Below are 25,589 nucleotides of genomic sequence, written 5' to 3' on the forward strand. Positions count from 1 at the left end.
TTGAGACAAGAGAATTGATAACAGAATCTATAAGACTAGATCAGAATATTACACTTCAATAATATTAAAGAATGTTGTTAACAGTAAGTGACAATACAAATCAGAAATCCAAAATTATATGGAAATAACAATCTAAGAATCAAGACTTGATTAATATCAGATTATAATCATGAAATAATAATCAATTTCATACAAGCAACCTGCATATCATAAAAGCCCCAAAAAATTTACAAGCAACCCTAATGGCCAAACCACTGTAGAGGTTAATAGAGCCAAAATAAATTGCAAAATCAAGTCAATAATTAGGGATTTTATGTACAATTCACTCCACACAATCAATTACATAAAAGCCCTAAACAAATTTAGCAAAACCCTAGATTAGGGTTTCGGTCAGAGGTTAGGGTTACAGGAAATTGAAACCGAATGTGAGAATTGTATAAGCAGTGTGAAACCCAGCCCTAACCTAACCCTAACCTTGACCCGGTAACCCGGTTGTTTTTAGGTCCGAAGACCCGGAGTAAAGAAAGAAGCCAACTATGGGCCATCTCAGTAGAAGACACGGTGTTTGACTCTGAACCCATGGATGTTGTTGATGGAGTTCCATACTTGGATGTCTGTGTAGATTTGGAAAGGAAGCTGCAGTTGTCTGAAGATGAGATTAGTTGAAGGACTTGGAGTATTATCTGATTTGGTTTGAAGGTATTTCTTCACACTTGACATGTTACTTGATGTGTATGCAAAAGCCCATAAGGTTTAAAGCCCATTTGATCCTCCAAATCCTTGATTATTCCTTATCTGTCATTTTGGTCGATCGATCGGTCGAGTGGGCCACTCGACCAAGCACTCGACCAAAGGAAGGTGAAATCTGAGAAATTGTAATTTTAGGGTTTTTCACTCTTATTTAAACCCTACTTCGTATTTCTTTGTTACGGCTGCCTCCTAAACACTTTGTGAACGTGAGAACACCTCTCCGAAACTCTCTCTGGTGATTTCGAAGATTCCTTTGCAGATCTGAAGCCTCTCTTCTCTGTTCTTACAATTCAAGGTTAGTATCTCTTCTAAATTATTAATTTTCTTTTCTTGATCTTGTTCTTGATTGAGATCAGGAAGTTGATGCTGCATCCTTGCAACCATCCCTTCGTGATCTCCTTTGTTTCTTTGAGATCTATTATCATCATCATGATCTCAACCCTAGCCTAAGATTTTCTTGAAACCCTAACCCTAGTATGATCTTCTGGAAACTCTTGTTAACCTCCCATGTGAGGGAAACCTCATGGGCAATGTTTTTGTTAACCTAAATTAGTTTTCCTATGATTTTCTTATTGCTTTTGGCCAATTATTTAATTTTCTTTCATTCTGTGATCTTAACCTTTTTATGGGAACCATAAGGTTGAAACCCTAATTTCTTGGGTTAGATCAAGAACCCAAAATTTCTCCATGACTTGATGTTTTTATCTTACTATATGATCCTAATATACCTTAGGAAGTTCCCCTTCGAATTTCGGATCATTCTGACTTCAAACGAGGAAGTTATGGCCAAAGCAGTCTGTACAATTCCGTCTTGACTTGCTTGGTCGACTATTTGGTCGACTGGGCTAGTCTACCAAGCACTCGACCAAAGGAGTCAGTAGCTTCGTTTTTCGCCCGATTTGATTTGTTTGCTCTCTGATCTTTTAGGCATCTTCCCTAATGTTGTGTCTATGATTGTTAGGAGTCTATTTGCTAAGTTTGGAGTTGCTCTCTTTGATCTTTGGATCATCTTCTTCGATAAACAAGGTAAGGACAGTTAATTCCTTAACTACATAGATTGCTTGTTCTCTGGTTTCTACTTTGTGAAACTATGAGATTACTTACTGTTATTATAATTTAATTCTGATCTCTTACTGTGAGATCAGTAGCACTTGTTTATATTATCTTTTTCATTTTTCATGTTATATGAATTACCTATTATTGCCTAATCTGATTTTGCTTTTACATTCTCTTGTATATGATGAACTGTTGGTTGTATATGTTATGACTGATCTGGGAATGTGTTTGCTTAAGTTTGGTTTGGGAAGTGTCCTTTTGACACTTCTGTCCTTGGACATCGGAGGGAATAGTATGGGATGTTCTCCGAAGATGCCCATCAACGCTTTCCCGAATCAATGGTTGTCATACCTAGGGCTGTCTAGCAGTGTTTGGCTAGGATATACCCCTGTTATATCAGACCCGAATCGGAATGGTATTGAGACCGAACGACCCGTGGTAGCAATGGGGATTCGTGGGCGCTCAAGACCGGTAACCAATCCGTGAGAGGACATGGATCACATTGTGGATACTCGAAAGAGGCCATTTATTGGAGGGTTGCATATGGCTAGACTTGGGCTCATGGGCGCTCAAGACCGGTAACCAACCCGTGAGAGGACATGAGAGCTTCCCGTTTACCATATGTGGATAACCAATAGGGTTGATGAGTCCGTAGTCTGGGTCTATTAGGACTCTAGTGGAAAGGATACCAGAAAGTATCTGGACCTGAGTTGATGTAACTAACTAGATGACTTGCATTGGGCTAGGCTTTTCCCTGACATGCGCCAATACTTAGACCAATGGTGATGTGAGAGAGTGGTGACCAAATCCCCTACCATGGTTTGATGAGGACTTTACCCAATTACCCAGCAGACCCAAGATGCCAGGATGGCTGAGGGGGAGTGACTGGCCTACCCAAAGAAGTACGGTGCTACGACTTAAAGCATGTCTACCATAGAGACCAGCATACATAGAGTTTAGATGCATTCATACTTTATCTGTTCCATATTGCATTGCATCATGTTATGTTTTGCCACATGTTATCTATGATGTTATGGATTAACTTGCCTTATTGAGTTTCTTCGAAACTCATTCCTTTTTGTACATTTTCTTGTTAGATTATCCTGCAGGTATAGAGTATTATGACGAGCAGTATAGTGAAGCGCAAGCCGATGAAGCGTATTTCACGCAAGGTGCTAGCAACGATCAAGCTTACTCTGATGATCCCTCGGAGGATTAAGCTGCGTACTACCTTTGAAGGCAGTGTAGAGTTAGAACAAATCCGTTGGATTGATGAAGTCCATACTTATGAAGACGTCATCTATAAACTTGAAGACTCATATTCTTAGTTTATTTATTAGTACATTGGTTTCAATTGTATTTCATTTTAAACTTTCATTCTACGTTCCGCTATGTTTGTGAAGTGAGTTTCCGCCTCACTTTACTTATCTTGATATCTTCGGATATCTGGTATCTTTTCCGCACTCTGATTATATCATTTATTCTTTCTTGAGTTAAATATTTTGTTTATAATGTTTAAACCTTGATTTTTTCTTGTTTATTATTATGTTATTGTATATGTGGGAGGATGATTTCCTCAATACTTGATCTTCGGGGCTGTGGATCACACTCCCGGGTATGCCAGTTAGGGTACCGGCTGGGGGGATGTGACAAGCAGCAATTGCAAAGCATATAGTATGATAGAATTTAACAGAAAATTTCAAGAACAGAGTAATCTATGATAATCAAGAGTTAACAAATGCAGCCAAGAACAGAAACGAGTGCTCTGATGCCAAAATTGTTAAGAAATCTAACTCTTACGCAGCGGATAATTACCAAGAACAAGTGAGAAGAAAGAAACAATAGACAAGACACAGGGTTTTACTTGGTTCGGTCAGTGACCTAAATCCAAGGATGACATGAGCTCTCACCAAGCTCATGCAATCGTAGAATAACAGAGAAGGATTACAGCCCTAAGATCAGTGACAATAACCTATACAAAGGACAAGAAAGATAATAACCAAGACCAGGACCAATCACACCTGAAACCACAGATGAAACCCAGCTTCTATCTTCCTTCGAGCGCCCAACCGAAAGCAACACAGGAGTACTTCCACGCTCCAACAGCAGTAGCTGTTTATCCACCTTTGCAAGAGTCAATCAAACAGCCAACAACCAAAGGAACAGCAATCAATCCAAGCTTCTTGCACACAGAATGAACAAGAACTCCAGAGAACCGAAAACGAGAGAAAGAGAGGAGAGAGAGAGAGAGATCTGATTGTATGAGGATGAAATCCCTAAACCCCCAAATACATACCATGAGATAATACAAGTGCAATTACCCTCTTACCCCTCAAACAAAACCATAAGACATAGTCTATCCTAACATAGGTAGGAAGACCATATTGCCCCTGTTACATATTACATTAAAGATAAGCACTATCCCGAAGATGATGCTTTGTACCTCATCCATGATCCTATTCGCAGATCGGCCAAGGGTTTGTTGGTTAATGTCAACGTGGTCAGACCAAACTGGTTTGGTTTGTATTATAATCTCTTATCATAAGCCCCTAGTCTTTGAGTTCGAGCTTTATAGTGCTCGGTCTTGAAGACTATTCTTTTGCCGATCATCTTAAGATCCTAAAACCGATCTCCTTTTCTTATAATTCCCATCAGGTCCTTTGATGACATGTGGGGGAAAGACGTTTGCACAGAAAAAAGACTGCAAAGTCTACGCACGTCTTTCCAAGGTTCACCTTTTTTGACACGTTGGCACGCCTTTATGGAGTGACATCATGGGTTTTTGAATTTAAAAAGTCTTTAACCCCTTCCATTATATTAGATCAATCCTCTGCACTTGGTTTGGAATCTTAGGGAAGTTTAATCATCGTTGCAACTAAACCATTAGATATAGTCTTATTAATCTTCATTGGATTTGGATCTCAACGAAGCTTCACAGTCTTCTCTTTTGATCTATTGGATGTTCTCTTGACTCTATCGTTGGATCTAAATATTTAAAAGTGTATAAAAGGACCTTGTCCTTTTCATTTCTCCTTACTTTGCTCTGCGAATTTTGAGAAGAACATACACAGTTGCAGAAATTTCTTTTTGCCTTGCCCAAGTCTTTTCGTTGCTTATTTCAGCGTTTTGCTCCAAGAAGTAATTTCTCTAACCCTCTTTCAATAGTCTTTTTAAATTCTTTTGTTGTTTGGCAATGATATGAAAGCATTTCTTTGTTTTTTCTTTTCTATTCTTCTATTACTGCGAGGTGCTTTTAATACCTTCAAAAAATGGGTGTGAAGTCAATTGCGTCAAAACACCCTAGGTCTTCCCAACTTAGAGAACCCTCTCCTTCCTTTTCTGACAGTGATAGGATGAGTGATGATAGTGATTTTCCTTTAAGTGAGGATGCTAGGGGCGTTGAACCTTGTTCTTCCGCCCCTGATCATGATTCTAGAAGCAATGCTTCTAGAGAGCCCGAGCTTGCTTCTAAGCCCCGACCAAACTTGCTTGATGATGAGAAGATTAATCTTTGAGTATTCGAGCATGCTTTAAGGTGTGAAATCCAACCCAAACCTATCCAGGACACCCTATTTGTTTTGAGATAAAGAAAGACTTGTTTGATGTTAGACATTAATGTTAGACCTGAATTTCAGTGTTATTATCTTTGAAAGCCTTAGGAGGTCATGTCCGACCTTTTCCTTAGGGTAAATCCAATGTCCTGAAGTGAAGGAAGAAGTCCTTGTGGGCCCTCTTTATGGAAGACATGGTGTTTGACCCGAAACCCATGGACATTGACGATGATGCCCCTTACTTGAGTACATTGTCAGTGTTTAGTGAAATTCTGCGCATCAAAGAGGGTTGAATTAGTTGAAGTACCAAATGAACTCCAATCCGAAGGTATTTCCTAAAACTAGACTTCTTGATTGACTTGTAGGAGAAAACCCCACTCAATTTGACCCCATGTAGCCCTCCAAATCCCTGTCCGAAGTTGTTGAACTACTTAGTTTTCTGCTGAATTGTCTTTGGTCCATCCTCTTTGGTCGATCCCATCGACCAAGGCTGCCCAGATTCGAGTAAAAGATGCTTTTTGGAATCTTCTCTTATCTATATATGTTAGCCTCGTGTTTTGAACCCTATTACACTCATCTAAGCCATCGAGGACAAGAGTGGAGCTTCCCAAGGCACTCTCTTGGTATTTGTGAAGGATTCTTGCCCCCAATCATTGCAATCATTGTTTCTCTTCTCTAATCATCATCTACAAGGTTTGATTCATCACTCTCACTCTTTATTCTATTCTTTTCTATTCCTTTTCTTGTTGTTGCAACCTTGGAGTTGATGCTACAACCTTACAACCATCACTCCAAGTGTTCACTCTTGCTTAACCTATGATCCTCTCCCATTTCCATTGATGCTATGCTCTCATTTCAAGCCTTGCATGTGCATTCCTTTGATTCTCTTCTTAACTTCATACATTCTTGTTCTAAACTGAGGTACATAGTGTGCTATGTTTATGTTTATTGCTAGCATATGATGCTAACCCAATTCCTATTAGTTCCCCTAGCTAATTCATACATTTGCAATGCAAATGCATTTGATTTCAAATGTATGAATTAATGGACATATATGGATCTAACATGATATGACTGAGTAGATGACTTGCATTGCGTTAGGCTTTACCTTGACATGCGCCAATACTTAGACCAAATGGTGATGTGAGAGAGTGGTGAACGAAACCCCAGCCATGGATTGTCCGAGAGGGATGCAGTACCCAATTCCCCCCGGTGTTGAGTGACTGAGACTTACCTAAAGAAGTATGGTGCTATGACTTAAAGCATGTCTACCATAGAGACTAGCATTCATAGATTTAGAATCATACTTGCATCATGTGTTTCATATCATATTGCATCTTCTTATGGTTTGTATCATATGACTTATGTTTTATGGAATAACTGCCTTGCTGAGTTCTTTTGAACTCACTCCTTTTTGCAACATCTTTTGTTAGGCTCTATTGCAAGTACTACTACTGTTGACTATGGCAGTCAACACTATGAAGACCAAGTTGGTGACTCGTACCACACTGGTTACGGTGAACAAGTTGATAAAGACTAGTAGTTTGAGATTGAGACTTATCTGGAGCAGATCGGTTTTGCACTTGTGTGCTAGAGATGGGATATCGTCTCATTCCCTTTTTAACCTTTTATTTGATTCGTTGAGACCGTAGTTTAGTTTGTTCCCTTGTCATTTTGGGAACCGGTTGTAACCCTTATTTTAGTCGATCTACCTTCCGCTATTATTATAGAATGGGTTTCCCCCTCCTTTTCACACTTGACTATTTATCCTATTTGTATCATTTCCGCACTCTGATGTTCTTTGTGATCCTGTTGAGATCCTTTCTTGACTTTTATTATTAAATTATTTAATACAAAGATTTGTTCTTGCTTTTGATTATATTATTGTGCTAAGTGACTATGATCGTTCCTAAACTTGATCGGCGGGACCGTGAATCACTCCCTCGGGTAATCCAGATAGGGTACCCCCTGGGTGGATGTGACAGAATGGTATCAGAGCCCAAGTTTTTGGACAATCATAATCATGGAACACAGTAATAAAGCATCCTTGAGTCATAGATCCAGAAATGACTCAAAATTCCTTAGAAGTGAATAATAGGGAACTTGTATTAGAAACTTGAATAAATGAACCATAATACATCTAGTTGAATAATACACTGTCACATCCTCCCAGCCGGTACCCTATCTGACATACCCAAGAGTGTGATCCACAGCCCGAAGATCAGGTATCGAGTAATCAACCTCCCATATAAACAATAACATAATCATGAACAATAATAATAAAAGTGCGGAAGATAAACCATAGATCCAAATAAGGAAAGAATGAATCCTATATAAATCAGAGTACTAGATATAGTCAGAGTGTCTAAATCAAATAAGTAAAGTGAGGCAAAATCCCACTCTACAACCAGCGGAAAAGTAGTTCTAAAAGAGAATAAGCAAAACAGAATCTAATCCCAGTAGCAGGTACAATGGGTAACTAAATTGTTCTCAACTTTATAGACAACATCCCTATAAGTATAAATCTCATAAACAGCACAAGGGCGCTTCCACTCAATGGTCGGACTAAGCATCGTACGGAGCATAACCACTCGCGGGATCTTCAGTGTAATTGTTGTAACCGCAATCACCTTCCTGGAGATATGCCTCTTCTCCTTGCGCTTCTTCATAGGGGCCGTCATGATATTCAATACCTGTAGAAGAGTCTAACAAACATTGTACAATAAAGGAATGAGTTTCAAAGAAACTCAGTAAGGCAGTTAAATGCATAATAACATAAATGGCAGGATTTCAGAACAAACATAAATGCAATATGGTATGAGACAAACAATGAATGTATGAATCTAACTCTACATATGCTGGTCTCTATTGGCAGACATGCTTTAAGTCATAGCACCGTACTTCTTTAGGAAGGTCTCAATCACTCATCATCAGTTGGTAATGGGTCCGGCATCCCTCGGGACATTCCATGGCTGGGGGTATAGGTCACCACTCTCTCACATCACCATTGGTCTAAGTACCGGCGCATGTCAAGGTAAAGCCTAGCCAAATGCAAGTCTTCTACTTAGTTACATCAAGTCAGATCCAGATACGTCCATTCCTCGTCCCTGACGATCCTTTCCGGTATCCTTCACACTAGAGTCCTCATAGTCCCTGACTACGGACTCATCAACCCTACTGGTCATCCACATATGGTAAACGGGAAGCTCTCACGTCCTCTCACGGGTTGGTTACCGGTCTTAAGCGCCCGTGAGCCCAAGTCTATCCATATGCAACCCTCCAATAAATGGCCCCCACAATGTGATTCCTGTCCTCTCACGGGTTGGTTACCGGTCTTGAGCGCCCATGAATCCCCATTGCTACCACGGGTCGTTCGGTCTCAATACCCCTCCGATTAGGGTCTGACATAACGGGACATCCTAGCCAAACACTACTAGACACTCCTAGATATGTCATCCAACAGTTTAGGAAGGTGTCCAGAGGGCCCCTCCGGAAACATCCCATAATATTCCCATAGTAGTCCAAGGACAGAAGTGTCAAAAGGACACCTCTCCTTTCCAAACCATACTTAAGCATACACATGCATCAATTCATATCATCACATATATGGTAACTTCATATATGGAAAGAAATCAATAATTACAATCAACTTGTATATAATTGGTAAGTAAATCATACATGAATCAATTAACATAAACAAGTAATGCTACTGTAATCAAGATTATGCAACAGTAGTATATCATTGTAAGAATCTAATTAAGGAAACAAATCAATGCTATTCAAATATAGAAACTAGATTCATGCTATCTATGTAATTAAGGAAATAACCATCCTTACCTTTTATAACTCGCAAAGGAATCCTAAGAAATCAAGTAAGATCTTGACAAACTTGAGAAGAAGGTCCTAAACAAGTGTATACAACATATTAGGAAAGATCCCTAACAGAAAAGATACCAAAACATCCAAAACAGACCAATTCTGGAGTTGTTGTACTCATTGGTCGACTGGTCCAGTCGACCAATCATTCGACCAATGCAGACAGTAGCCTAAAAAACAGAGTTTTAAGATATAAAATCCGAATTTGGTGGTTCAGAAGGGTACTAATCAAGGGGTAAACTACATTAGTAGTATCCTAACATATAGGGGACCTCAAAACACTAATCGAATCAAGTCATCAAGATACAAGTTAGGAAACAAAAAGTTACCATAATTGGATCAATCATGGATCTTGAAGAATTCAAGATAGAAATCAAAGACAAGAACAATAGGAGAATGGATCATTGATTCAGGTAAAGGTATCATGAAAAGCATACTTAGATCTTCAAGAAAATAGACCTAAGAGCATAAATCTAAATAAGGAAACAAAACCTACCATATATGTAACTATCATGATTCATGAAGAAAACATGGTATGGTAGAAGAGAAACAACTAGAGATTGATAGATCATGGATCATGAAAAGAAAACACAGCAATTGACTACTAACATGATCAATATAGAAGATCCAAGGAGATCAGAATTCAAATCAAAAGTTAAACAAAGACTAGATCATGGTTTGATCATGATTCCTTCAAAATCTTGCAATGATCATGGTTAAGATCATTGCTTTAGCCATTAATCCTTAGGAAGATCATGAGAGACAAGTCCAGAGATGTTTGCAACAGAGAATGCAGCATAATGCAGCATCTCCTCTACTATCTCAACTCAAAAAGGAAAGAAAAACAGAGATGGAGGAGAAGAAGAGAGTGTAGACATACCTTTGATGCAAAAGGAAGAGTTTTGACAAAGATCCGTCAAGAAAATCACCAAGGATGCAAGGGAGATGACTTGCAGAGGTCTTTGGTTCGTTCCAAAGAGTTTGGAGGCAGCAAATACGAAGTAGACTCGAGATTGGACTTAAATAGAGCAAGCAAGACCTAATTGCCAAAGACAACACTCATTGGTCGAGTGGATTGGTCGACTGGTCCAGTCGACCAATCAGTCGACCAATGCAGACAGCAATTCCAAAACAGGGAATTGAAGACCCAGATCAAATCCAATCCTAAAGGGGTTTTGCACACACATTAAGTGACTTACCTAATAGATAGAAATGCCTTCAAACCATGATAGAGAGCACTCCAAGTCCATCAACTAATCCGATCTTCATCAAGATTCAGTTTCCATAAATAGAACTTCATCATCAACTCTCATGGATTCAAAGCCAGACAACAAGTCCTCCACTGGGATGGCCCAAAGCTGACTTCTTACTTTACTTCGGGTCACTGGACCTACAAATAACAAGGTTTCCGGGTCAAGGTTAGGGCTGGGTTTTACATACACAATAATTAAAGTTTATGACTTGTACTTGGGTTGTAGTCATGGTTAGAGTTAAGTTGTCAGTTTTAAGTATTACGTATGTGTGTTGAGTTATGAGTCGAGTCCTGTGTTGAAAGTTGTCGTCGTGAGACGTCTTTGTGAATGAGGCATGTTGTCGTCGTGTGTTGTCGTATGAGTCTGAGTCAGGTGTTGTCGTGGGGAGTAATGGTCATGAGTGGTCGTCATGAGTTACAAGTCATAACTAAACATTTACAATTACTATTACAACAAAAGAAAATGCATAATGTACAATAACACAAGTAAAACAAACTTAATTTCATTAATCACATAAGGGATTTTTACAAGTTTGAAACGAAATACATTTGGGAAAGCATAAAAGGAAACTCCTAGTACTATCTATCTAGGTGATCGACTTCGATGATCTATCTGATCTCTCCTAGCTCTGAACTCCTCCTCCAGTCATGCAAACATCTCACCTAGGGTGCACATGTAGGACTTTATCCTCCTCTGTCCAGCCTCTATAACCTCCTGACGAGCCTCGATCCTCTCAAGTATGGAATGAAACGATGACTGATGAGAAGCCACACCTGGAGCCTCAAAAGTCGTATGAGATGGACCTCCAGCCTCAAAGAATCATGGAGTAGGGATCTCCTCGTGTCTCGGAATCTCGTCCTAAGCCCGATCCTCATCTCCCTGATCATCAACATCATCCTCACCCTGAGCTAGAACTCCATCATGATCATCATCATCTCTCTGCTCATCCCCATCATCATCATCATCATCGCTGGCATCATCATCCTCTGAGTCATCATCTTCGGCAACCTCGGCAACGTCATCCTCATCCTCAGATCTAGCTGCATTGCGAAGCCCCATCTTCCCGATCAACCATGAACCGATGTCCTCACCTATATCTCGGCCCTGAATCACTGGAGTGTCATCAAGTCTGACATTATAGTGCCGAAAGATACGTGTCAAAAGCCGACCAAAAGCCAAGTTCTTGATCCAAGGAAACTCAACTCGATCTATCATGACCTGTTGCATGATGTAGGCCAAGTCTATCTGCACTCCAGTGTACATACTGTAGATGACCAATGCCTCCATCACGGACCTTGCTTGTGGTGCCCGCCTTCGGAATAATATTTTGCCCGACGATGCGAGCGATAACCCGAGCCGAAGGACACATCGTGGTGCCGTTCCGAAGCCCGTAACATTCAATATCATCCCGCAGAGTCATACATACCTCGTGAGACTCGTGTGGAAGAAGAGCCTCGGTGATGTCCGTGCTAGCAGGAATCCACCAGTGAGAATCCCCTACATACGGAACCCCCAGGATGATAGATAAAGTCCTAGTGTTGAAGAGAATTCCCCTGCCTCTAACTGAGGATATAATGATGAGCCTAATACCATCCTCTGGGTGGTCAACAAAATGATAGGTCAGATTACTGTAGACGCACCTGACAAGGTCTGGGTAGACTGGGTATGTCGTGGTATGCAAGTGTAGCCAACCCATAGTCTCCAACCTCTCCCTGATGCGAAAGGTCTCTAGATCCTCCAAGACAACCAACTGTCCATGCTCGATCGGTATATCGTGGAAGTAGTACTCATGTAGGAACTCGGCCCAAGGAGTGGTTAAACGAGCCCTGTCTGTAACCACCGCGCCATGGGACTTGTCCTCGACCCCTATCAACCCACCGCCCTCCTCTAGGCATAGTGAATCTGTGGAGACAAGAAAAGATTGTAATTGGATTAGTCCCTATGTGTATTGGATAGATGAAGGGCATTTTCGTAATTTTTACAAATTTTTTTGATTTTGGTGAAACTGCGATTCGAACATACTAGCATGTGCATAAAACTGGGATAAACATGCTGGGATGGTTTGTTTGGTGAAAATCAATAAATTTTGATGTGTGGAAGTAAAAATTCAGCAAGAAGGAAGGAGAAAACCCTCTTGTGGGCTAGAGTTTGGGATTTTTTCAAAAGTTGGAATTTGACCAAACGGAGTGTGGGAGCATCTTCCCATAGTAAATCAGTCTTGCAGAAATTGGTTTGGTGTCAAAATTCAAATTGGTTTGAAAATGGGACAAGTGTTTGCAAAGTTGGGATTTTGGTGAGGTGAATAGTGTTTTTGAACAAAAGTGTGGGAAATCTTTGTGTTTGAAGCTTGGTTTTGTTTGGATAAGGATGAGAGCATGTTTCTAAAACATCCTGAGGCACTATTCTAACCATTAGCAACAAGTATATCTCAGTTTTGAAGAAAAGCATGATGTTGGTAAATGAAAATTGAAAGAAAAGAGAAGAAGAGAGAAACCTTACTTGTGTTGTTGATCAATGTAGGTTGTTAGAAGTTGTTGAAGCCTTGAATCAGCCCTAGAACCTTTAGAAACCCTAGAAATTCTTTTTCCCCAGAGCCAAACTCGAAGTGGAAGTGTTTGAAATGAGAATGAAATGAAGAAGTGGGCCCTTAAATTGGTTTTTCACGCAGAAATTTCTTTGGTCGATCCCATCAACCAAGGAGCATCGACCAAGAAAGTGAAAATTTGCTGCTTGGGCCCTTAAATTGATTTTTGATGCTTTGTTTGGATTTTTGATGACTTGTACAGTTGAAAGCAAGTATGTTTGTCATGTTGGAAGTGTGATTTTGGATTTAGACTTTTCTCGTAGATTCTTCTAACTTTCAATTGGTTTGTTAGAATGGCCGGAAGAAGGAACTGTGGTGCTTCCTCAAGTCGGAATGGAAAGAGAATTGTTCCTAAAGCTGGAGTGTCCTCTGGAAGTGTTGAAGTCCAGAACCCTCTGAAAGGTCAAGCTACCGGCAATCTATCCGGTACTCCTCTAGTGATCAACTACCAAGAAATCATTAATTTTATGGGAGAAATGTTGCAACAGCAGAGTGTGCATTTCAACCGAATCTTGACTGGGTTAATGGCCATGCACAGCGAGACCCGTGCTGCTGCCCAGGCAAACCCTAACCTTGCTACTGTGCAGGATGTTGGGAAAGGGAAGTTAGGTCACCAGAAGTCCCTACCCAGTAGAAGTTCTAGCTATGCTAAAAGGACTGACAAAGAGTTCACTAGGCCTGCACCGTATCCCACTTCGACTTATCAGCCCCGAACTGTGGGACAAAGTGTTGGGAATGCAAACCTAAATCAAACTGCTGCAGACCCGAGGCCAGTGAATCAAAGATCTATAGAGCCGGTACAACTTGTAGGATAGAGAGAACTTGTGTGTTTTTACTGCCGTCAAAAAGGACATTTCGCCCGTCGCTGCCCTCGCAAACTGAGTCGTCGAGCTGCTTTAACTGCAAACTAGTTCAAGCCCCTCCTGCCAATAAAGTGATTAACATTGTTGAAAGCGAGTTAGAACCAAACCAAGATCTCGTAACCAGTACGTTACTCTTAACTTCAACTCTTGTTATTAACCTCTTCTTTGATTTTTGCATTGCATAAATACCATATGCACTGTTTTGATTTATAGTTTCATGTGCATTGTATGAATACCACATGCATTGCCCTGATTTATTCTTTACTTATGCATTACATACATATCATATGCGTTGCTTGATTTAATCCTTACTGATGCATTGCATATGGGCCATATGCATTATTTTGATTTATTCTTGCCACATGAGTTTGCCTAGTCTGTATGAAGTACCTGTGAGTAGTGTTTTGAGTTCCTCTTAGCTGTTTGAGAAGTCAGCCAAGAGTCCAGACTTCTTTACCTATTAGACCTATTTTTTGTTGTACCTTCCTTCCCCTTGGTAAAGATTCGGTGGGAGGATCACACCCTTGAAGAAGTTACCCCATCTTTTTGAAAGCCAGGTATGCCTTCAATTTCAAGGGAGAAATTATTTTAAGGGGGGAGAATGTGAAATCCCACCTAACCCTAACCTTGTTGATGTGCGAAATGCATACCTATCATATACATTGTTTGATTTACTCTTTGTTGTATAAGTTGCCTAGTTTCAATTGGTAGAAGTTTACCCCGAAGCTGATCTATTCTCTCTATGATTTCTTCTTGTGCCTCCTATTCCCTTTGATAAGAGGGTGGTAAGTCGTTCCCATGACTGATCATTCTATCCCTGCTGTTCTAGAGTGGATCTCCATACACTCTATAACCTTGTGTTTTCCCCACATGATGATTTCGAAGAGAAATCAAATGTGATCTTCATGATTTGTTATTCCTTCTAATTGTTTCTGTCACATCCCGACCAAATACACCCAGCCTATACCCTATCTGGGTTACCCGAGGGAGTGATACACAGCCCTGAAGATCAAGTTTAGGAACGATCATATCCATTTTGCACAATAACATAATCAAAAGCAAGAACAAATCATTGTATTCAAGTATTTTACTAATAAAAGTCAAGAAAGGATCTCAGAAGGATCACTAAAGAATATCAAAGTGCGGAATAACAAGATACTAAATCAAAAAACTACTGTAGAGTATAGCGGAAATATACCCCACAACATATGCGGAAGGTAGATCGAAATCTAAACAAGCTCTAACCTAATCCAAGTAAAATAAAAGTCTAGAAGAAACAAGAGAGTCTAATCCACATCTTCAGTTGGCTCGTCTTCTTCATCAGTCTTCATCTTCTTCTCTTTAGGGTCATGCTCTTGAAGCTTCAGATCAGCATCTAGCGCACGATCCCATCGACGAATAAGACGGTGCCGGCTGCCATCAATAGGAGTCGTCAATGCAGCCCAAATCCGAGTGTTGGCTGCCTCGCTATTCATTACCTTATCCAAGGACATCCGGAGCTGTACCATGTACGGAAAGGTCCTCTACTGGGGCATGGGTTATCTTTTGTACCTGCAATGTCATCTAAAAACAAGTCCCCCGAAGGGTAGGCTCAAAAGAACTTAGCAAGTAAACCAAACACAATAAGCATCTTCACATGTATTCACAAGCAAATATATGCAATGATATGGAACAATATATGCAAATATGCTTCTAACTCTATATATGTATGCTGGTCTTTATTGGCAGACATGCTTTAAGTCATAGCACCATACTTCTTTGGGTAGGTCTCAATTCACTCATCCTCGGTTGGCAAAGGGTCCTTCATCCATCTTGGACAATCCATGGTTGGGGGTTAAATCACCGCTCTCTCACATCACCATTGGTCTAAGTACTGGCGCATGTCAGGGTTAAGCCTAGCCCAATGCAAGTTATCTACTTAGTTATATCAACTCAAATCCAGATACGTCCATGCCTCCCCTCTCGGGATCCTTTCCGGTATCCTTCACACTAGAGTCAGCGTATCCGACTCTCTCAAATACGGACTCATCAACCCTATAGGTCATCCACATATAGTAAATGGGAAGCTCTCATGTCTTCTCACGGGTTGGTTACCAGTCTTGAGCTCCCATGAGCCCAAGTCTATCCATATGCAACCCTACCCATAAATGGTCCCCACAATGTGATTCATGTCCCCTCACGGGTTGGTTACCGGTCTTGATCGCCCATGAATCCCCATTGTTGCCATGGGTCGTTCGGTCTCAATACCCTTCTGAATTGGGTCTGATATAACAGAGGTATTCCTAGCCAAACACTGCCAGACCAATCCTAGGTATGTCAACTAGTAGTTAGGGAAAGAGTCAAGGGGCACCATAGGAAAGCGTCCCATACCACTTCCACTGATGTCCAAAGACAGAAACGCCAATAGGGAATTCCCCATTCCACAACTACGACCTAAGCATCCACATTACATCGTGATTCCAAACATATCATAATCACACTCATATCCACATCATAGTCCATATCGCATTTTCATAATCAATAATCAATTCTAATATGTAATTCACAATGTGGGCAAGCTACTGTAGTTGTAGAAGTATCATGATGTAAAAGAAACCAAACGATAGTAGTTAAATCATGCATTCATATCATAATACATAAAAACATGTAAATAGGCATATTGTGAGTTGGAATACTCACCTCGTAATCCGAACTTATTGTCTTCAAATAAGAGATCAGAGAACAGATCCAAAATCACCTAAACAAGCTTGACAAAACATGTATAGGTCATAAGAAGCAATTCCAAAAGATTGGAGTCGAAACGGATCAAAAACGGAGTTGCTGTCATTGTGGGTTGATTGGCTGGGTTGATTGACCCAGTCGACCCAATGAACAGTATGGGTCAAAAATCAGATTTTTGATCCGAAACCTAACCTACACAATTCGGAATGCTACGAAACTTGGAGGGAATCTCCAAAATGGTAATCTAAGACTAAAAAGCATAGTTTAGACATCAAACACTGATCAAAATCAATACTTACTAATTTAGAATCATACTTTCTAATTTGGTAGAAATCATAGTTTTCATTGAAAACATGCTATGAATGAAAGAGATGAACTAGAGATGATGAGATTTCATTCTAGTACATGAACAGAGTAAATCAAGAGTAAGAATGATCATAGAGATACATCTAATATGCTAGAAGAAATCAAAATAAGAACATGATCATAGTTTAAGAAGAAATCATGAAAATCATGTTGAGAATGAATATGAAATCATAGCATATAGAATGAGAGGAGATTGTAGAAGATATGATTACAGAGATGCAATATCTTCCTCATAATCTCAGTTCAGAGAAGAGGATGATCATAGTAAGAATGAATCAATAACACAATAGATTGAATACTAACCTTTGATTGAAGAACAAGAGAGAGAAAGCTTGAGAGTTGAATGTAGATCTTCTTCCACACCAATGGAGGCTTGGAGATGAGTTCCCTTCGTTCTCTAGGTGTTTTGGAGGCCAAAGATACTAAAAACACGAAGTCCTATGGTATATATAGCAATATAACCCTATTTAGAAGATTCTGCTTGAGTTCAGCATCCTTGGGTTGATTGGCTGGGTAGACTGGCCCAGTCGACCCAAGCAGTCGACCTAGACTGTCAACTTAGTCGGAAACAGGGATTTGAGGGCCTTCCACTACTCGGAATCAAGCGAAACTTTAAACACATAAACTAAAACTTACCTAGCATGGAAAAATGGCTTTGAATCATATCTAACCAAGCTCTAAGGTCATCAACCAATCTTCTCTTCATCAAGGCGTAGTCTCTTTTCTAAATCAACCAAGGTCTTCAAGTATGGGGCATCATTGTCTAACTCCATGGGTTTGGAGTCGAACACCATGTCTTCTACTGCTATGGCCCATAGTTGACTTTCACTTCTCTTCGGGCCTTTAGATCTACACTAAGGGAGAGGTCCGACTTGACTTCCTAGGACCTTCTAAACATATCAACACCATACTCAAGCTCCAACTTCAAGGTCAAACATCAAACAAGTTCTTCTTCATCCAAAAAAAATAGGGTGTCTAATTTAGGTTTTGGGCTGGATTTCACAGTTTCAAGACTTCAAGCTTTTCATCTCCTGTTCTTCAATCAAAGGTTAGTAATCTCTCATGTGTTGTATTGATCTACTCTCACTATGTTTTATTCTTTGTGATTGAGACTATGAAGAAGATGTTGCATTCTTGCAACTATCTCTTCTAAAATCTCCTTTCATTCTTAAGGTTTTATGATCTTCATATTGATCTTTGCCATGATCTTTGTAAAATCTTCATGAAGCCATGATCATACTTTCGATTTGATTTCAAAGCATGTTAGATTTACTCCTTTGTTTTTGTTACAAAAGACTTACTATTACTTGCTTTCCAAAGATTTTGGGAGAAGAAAGGTCAAGATAAAAGCAATGTTCTCCATCTCTTTGGAAGCCAAGTACTCTCCCAATTTCGAGGACAAAATTATTTTAAGGGGGTGAGAATGTGAAATCCAGTCCAAACCTAACCAGGACACCCTATTTGTTTTGAGATAAAGAAAGACTTGTTTGATGTTAAACCTTAATTTCAGTGTCATTATCTTTGAAAGCCTTAGGAGGTCATGTCCGACCTTTTCCTTAGGGTAAATCCAATGTCCCGAAGTGAAGGAAGAAGTCCTTGTGGGCCCTCTTTATGGAAGACATGGTGTTTGACCCGAAACCCATGGACATTGACGATGATGCCCCTTACTTGAGTACATTGTCAATGTTTAGTGAAATTTTGCGCATCAAAGAGGGTTGAATTAGTTGAAGTACCAAATGAACTCCAATCCGAAGGTATTTCCTGAAACTAGACTTCTTGATTGACTTGTAGGAGAAAACCCCCACTCAATTTGACCCCATGTAGCCCTCCGAATCCCTGTCCGAAGTTGCTGAACTATTGCTGAGTTTTCTGCTGAATTGTCTTTGGTCCATCCTCTTTGGTCAATCCCATCGACCAAGGAGCATCGACCAAGGCTGCCCAGATTCGAGTAAAATATGCTTTTTGGAATCTTCTCTCATCTATATATGTTAGCCTCGTGTTTTGAACCCTATTACACTCATCTAAGCCATCGAGGACAAGAGTGGAGCTTCCCAAGGCACTCTCTTGGTATTTGTGAAGGATTCTTGCCCCCAATCATTGCAATCATTGTCTCTCTTCTCTAATCATCATCTACAAGGTATGATTCATCACTCTCACTCTTTATTCTATTCTTTTCTATTCCTTTTCTTGTTATTGCAACCTTGGAGTTGATGCTGCAACCTTGCAACCATCACTCTAAGTGTTCACTCTTGCTTAACCTATGATCCTCTCCCATTTCCATTGATGCTATGCTCTCATTTCAAGCCTAGCATATGCATTCCTTTGATTCTCTTCTTAACTTCATACATTCTTGTTCTAAACTGAGGTATATAGTGTGCTATGTTTATGTTTATTGCTAGCATATGATTCTAACCCAATTCCTATTAGTTCCCCTAGCTAATTCATACATTTCCAATGCAAATGCATTTGATTTCAAGCCATTCTTTGATTCTTGTCTATGGAACATAGTAGTACAATTTGGGGCTTTCTAATTAGACTTTATATTGTGTTAATTTCTTGATTTATAGTGTTCTTATACTGTTATTAATCATCCCTCCAAGTTCCGGATCGATCCAAGCCCTGGAAGACCGATTTTGGACCAAAATCCCCAAAATCCAATATGTAGCCCGAGACGATCTTGGTCGATCCTCCTTGGTTGATGCCATCGACCAAGAGCATCGACCAAGCATGCTGCTGAACTGTGTCCTTCGCCGTTTTGACCCGTTCGATCTCTGATTTTTCCAATTTCTTCTCTAATCTTTCATTTATGTTTGTTTAGGGTCTTAACACTATTATTGGATCATTCTTTTGTGATTCTTGGATCATCATCAACTCAACTTAAGGTAATGATGGTTATTGCCATAAATACATAGGCTATGTGCTTATGCCTTGATATTCATAACTTAGCGAACATAGTTTCTTTATTTCTTTTGGATATCATAGGACTACTGTACATGCTTTAGAACAATAACATTGTGTTTATATATGTTCTTGTTATAATGATTAGTCATTCTTGTTACTTATATATATGATGAATCATTTCGATGTTATGACTTAACTTCTATTATGATGATGTATCACTTGTATATGGTATGATGGACTTGAGCATGTGATTGCTTAGGAATAATTTGGGATTGGGGAGTGTCCTATTGACGCTTCTGTCCTTGGGCATCGGAGGTAATAGTATGGGATGTTCTCCGAAGGTGCCCATCGACACTTTTCCGGATTATTGGATGACATATATAGGGCTTGTCTAGTGGTGTATGGCTAGAATGTCCCTGTCGTATCAGACCCGAATCGGAAGGGCATTGAGACTGAACGACCAGTGGTAGGGTATGGTTTGATGGGCGCTGAAGACCGGTAACCAACCCGTGAGAGGACATAAACCATACTACGGATACCCGAAAGGGGCCATTTATTGGTAGGGTTGCAAATAGCTAGACTTGGGCTCACGGGCGCTCAAAGATCGGTGGGTCATATCCGTGAGAGGATGTGAGAGCTTGCCGTCTACTATTTGTGGATGATCAATAGGGTTTGTGAGTCCAGTGGGTAATATCTGTGACTCTAGTGTGAAGGATACCGGAAAGGATCCCGGGATGGGAGGAATGGACATATATGGATTTGACATGATATGACTGAGTAGATGACTTGCATTGCGTTAGGCTTTACCTTGACATGCGCCAATACTTAGACCAAATGGTGATGTGAGAGAGCGGTGACCGAAACCCCAGCCATGGATTGTCCAAGAGGGATGCAGTACCCAATTCCCCCTGGTGTTGAGTGACTGAGACTTACCTAAAGAAGTATGGTGCTATGACTTAAAGCATGTCTACCTTAGAGACTAGCATTCATAGAGTTAGAATCATACTTGCATCATGTGTTTCATATCATATTGCATCATGTTATGGTTTGTATCTGATGCGTCCAAAATCTGCTCAGCCCTTAGATCTCCTGATGATGACCTGCAAAACGAAAGCGTCAGACGTGGCCCGACCGCGGGGGTCGGGAGTCCACCTCCGAAGGCTAAGTCAGTTAATGAACTTAATCACAAACGGCTCTGCTAGAAGCACAGAGCTAAGGAATGAAGATCTGGGAAAAGTGATCTAGACCATAAGCCTTTGATCGTTTATGTCTACCAGTGTGTATGTGAATCTGAGTCCCCCTCACCTCGTAGGCAAGTAAGGTTTATATAGAGTGTACCTTCGAATCTCCTTCGTTGGATGCACTTGAGCCTTCTTCGGGTAGCCGTTGGACCTTATCAGTTAGATCCGTTGAGCGATAGACTTCTACTAGTTTAGACTAGTAGAGGACTCCTGAGATAACCTCCAGGTTATCTGATGATTATCCCTTTAATGATGATAAGTGACAGCCGCCAATTTGTTCCTGTCGTCAGTAGGGTAATTAACCTAATCCATAAGTCAGATTAGGGCGTGCTTGTAGCTGATTTAGGTTTCTTCCTCAACAAGCTATCTTTTGGATCCGGTTCACTCGGAAGTGAGTCAGTTCCCTTCGTCTTCGTCTCAACCGGGGTCGAGGATCAAACCGAGTATGAACCCAGTGCAATCATATTTCCTCCGTATCACGAGCCCCCCAGACCAAGCGTTCGGTTGATCCCGAGGGCTTGGTTTTTAACTGAGTTCTTCGTCAGGCAATAGTCTCTGCGCATTCCATTAAATGTCATATCACATTTAATGCGGTGGTCATTTTCCTCGAGCGTTGTGAGGGCAATGCCATGCATCTCTTTGCAGTCGACCTATTGTGGCTCACGTAACCCAAACGACGGTTTCCGAACGCCTGTTTCAGATTCATGAGTTCAAACTTTCAAAACGTCTTCTGATCTCGACCATTGATGCTGAATCAATCTCGATCGTTCAGATCCCCGAACACTCGTGCGGGTGTTTTAAAAGTGGTTCGTTGTCTTCGTAGGTTTCATTCTTCTTGTCTGGAATTTGAACCTTCGTAAATCGTCTGCTTCGCGCCTTCTCGCTCTCGAGCCTTTGCTTCACCGAATCGGTAAGTTTATCGATCCTTTTGCAAAGTTTAAACTTCCCGTCTCCAGTCTTTTTCTTTTTGTACCTTACTGAAACTAGTAATGGCGGATAATAGGGTTTCTTTGGTACCTAATGCCAGTAATAGTAGTGGTAACGAAGCTTTTGCTTCCCTTCCTTTCGAACAGTCGGATAGTGATAACAAAACCCTAACTGTCCTCTGGCGCGAATTTGCTGAAGTTTCCCAAAAAAGTTTAGGGAGAAAAGTTGAAACTTCCTCCGCCCTTCCCGAGTCTAGATCTTCCAAGACTCCTAGGGTGACTGTCGAGTCTTCTAGGCAGTCGAAACAAACCTCCAGGTCTAATGGAGGACCTGGCTCTGTCCCCTCCGTTTTCAAGGAGGAAACCCTTCTTTCAGCAATCTAGGATTTTGATTTGCCTACTTCTTATCATATTAGGGCTCCCCTCTCTGACGAGAGGGTTGATTCGACCCTTCCGGGTGAGTTTTCCCTGTACATAGATGCACTGGAAAGCGGGGTTCGCTTTCCTTTTTTCAATCCTTTATTCTCAGCTGTTCTGAATCACTGGGACATTTGCCCTGGAATGCTCCTTCCCAATAGCTGGCGCCTCATCGTCGGCTTCTTGGGTTTGTGTTTTGAACTTGGCGTTACGCCATCTCTTTCTCTTTTTGTGCACTTTCATATTCTTTCTATCTCCCATCCTTCTGGCTGGGTTTTTCTGTCCAAATGTAATAAGGCTGAACTTGATTGGAGGGGCAACATTCTTGCCAAAGGAACTTGCCCTTCCAACCACAAAAGATGGCGCGAACGATACTTTTTCTGTCGAGCGCCTCAATCAGATCTCAACTTCCCGACCGTCGGAAACCAGTGTACTTCCTATTCTTAAAGTAACCTGGGCCTTCCCTTATCAAAAGAAGACGAGGCGGCTGTCAGGAAGATCAAATCAATTCCATGGTATCAAGAGATACATGGACTTGAGGTGGAGTATAACTCCATCCTTCAGTACTGGGGCTTGGCTCATTGTGAGCTTCTAACCATCATCCTTTAATTTTACTGAAGTGATATGTCTTTTCATAATTCTGACTCTTGTTCTTCTTTGCAGTGCCTCCAAGAATGAATCCTGAGAACCTGCGGGTGAAGGCCGCTAGGGCCATTGTGACAGCTGAGCAACGGTCCCCCAGAGCCTTAACCACTGATCAAGAAGCTTCTGTTCCCTCTCCCGACCCTTCTTATAGGGGTATCAGGAACATCAGGCCCGTGGCTGATGCTTCGAGTAAAGGGAAGAAACTGATGGTGGAGAGGTCAAATGTCTCCTCCTCCGCTCAAACCAAAAGGAAGCACGATATAGTTGATGCTTCCTCCCATAAAAAATCCAAAAATTCTGAGGATTGTGAGGAGGTCTTTACCCCTCAGTGGACCTTGAAGCCGACCGATAGGGTGACACAAGACCTTGAGAAAGCTGCATAATGGAGCTCCCTCAGTCTTATACCTTCTGATTGTCGGGAGTTTGAAACTCTGGACGATGATGCCCTTGTTAGTCAGTCCACAAGGTACCGGTCTTCCTGCTTGTTTATTTTTTCATAATCTCTTATGACTTCTTCTGATAATCTCCTCTTCTCCAAGAATGCTGTGTTGAGCTTTTATCAGCACATGGAAGCATTGAGCCGGGTTGGCTGCAACGGCTCCTTGCTGCAAACTTGTGAAGAGAATTTGGCCAAGGCCAATTCTGAGATAGACCGGCTGACGGCAGTTGCCAAGGAGCTGCAAAGAAAGCATGACGAGGAAATGAACTCCTTAAAGGAGTCCCTCGACTCTTCAACGGCTCGCGCTGTTGCTGCCGAGCGAGAGGCTAAGAAGCAGAAAGCAGCTGCCACATTGTTCATGACAGACTTGAATTCAAGTGTGCAGAGAACGAAGGATACTTGAAGTTGGCGATTCCCAGCAAGCCCGAGCATATCAAGCTAGAGCTTCGAAAGGATTGTGTTCGGAAGTACCTAAACAGTGTACCTTTCTCCAAACTGCTGGGTGCTTTCAACATCCAAGCTTACTGTTTGGGGCAAAATGACATTTGGGAAAAATTCCTTGAATCCATCCCTGCCTTCGATACGGCTCCCTTTCGTGAGGTGTGTCACAAAGAGGTCTTCGGGAAGTTAGACATGGATCTCCTGACCGGGCTCGGGAAGAGGATGATCCTTTTCCAGCTGACCCACAATATGAGGAATATCTTGCTGACGAACCGCCACTCCAAGAGGAAAAGTCACAAGCCGAGTCACAAGCTGCTGCTGAAGAGGACTTTGACAACGACAATCCTGAGGAAGGCTCTTCTCAGGATCCTGAGAAAAGTTCTCCTGTACAGGGCTCCTTGGGCAACAATGAGGAAGAGGCTTAGGGAGTTATTTTTTTCTTTTCTCGTAAAGATTGACCTCCTTGTTAATGAATAGATACTTCTTCCATGTTTGCCTTAATATTTCCTCATCTCCTATCGAAAGCTTGTCTTGAATATCAAAATATAAATGATAAAATTTATCACTTATCTTCACATTCCTTGACGAATGATAATCTTGTAAAGATATTATGAAGAGATGTTTTGGAAAGATGCCTTAATCTTCCCCACTTCTTCATTTATTGCAAAGTCCACACGTTTCCCTTCGGGTATCTGCGAAGTCCAAACGTTTTCTTGCTTTGGTATACCATTCACTGTTTCCAATAAATTGGTAATACATCCATTATCACAATGGCGGTGCGACGGTTGGAGGTATTCTCGCATCAGGTGCTTGTTTCCACGTGGCCTCCTTTTGACCGCTGATCTTGCTTGTTATGGATTTCGAAGCGTCTTTTCGATCTGGGCCGTTGGTTGCCTTTAGCTCTCAACCGTCGTCTCAATACCTAAGGCTTATTTAAAGCCTTCGTGGGTACTCTCCATCTATCCTGCTATCTGCAAGTTAGATTTGCAAAAGCGACATTCCGTCCTCCTGCTTGCTTTCGTATTCCTTGTACTCCAACAATAACTCTATCAGCTTCTGAACAAGTGAGCTTTTTGCTATCACCAATCTCTTCCCCTTTCCCCCTCAAGTAACTGCACAGTAGTAATACTTGGGGTTTATTTAATGGGTATTCCGAGTAATGCATATATGACAGTGAACTAGGGTTTTCGTTCCTTTTTTTTTGTTGTTGTTGTTTTTGTTGGTACTGATACGGCTCTTTCTGTGTACATAGTGGCTCCCAGAATCGATTCGAACTTTATCAAAGCAAAATCTTGTAAGAAAATCATTCCATCGGCTGTTGGGGCCAGTGGGGTGGTTTCATCTGGTGAATCCTCTAAACGTAAGGCGACTGTTGTTGTTGAATCTTCAAGTCAGATTCCCACAGCTTCTACTGATGTCACCCCTACGTCTATTTTTCCTGAAGTGATCGCTCGTTCTTCCCAGGAAGATCTTGATCACTCCGTTGTTGATGGCGCTGCTGATGCCCTTGTTGCAGAGACCATTCGTGCATCCTCGAAGGAGACCCTTCGGGCATCTGA

This window comes from Hakea prostrata, chromosome 9 (genome assembly GCF_041222555.1).
Source record: "Hakea prostrata isolate BN-2017 chromosome 9, UWA_Hpros_2, whole genome shotgun sequence".
Lineage (NCBI taxonomy): Eukaryota > Viridiplantae > Streptophyta > Magnoliopsida > Proteales > Proteaceae > Hakea > Hakea prostrata.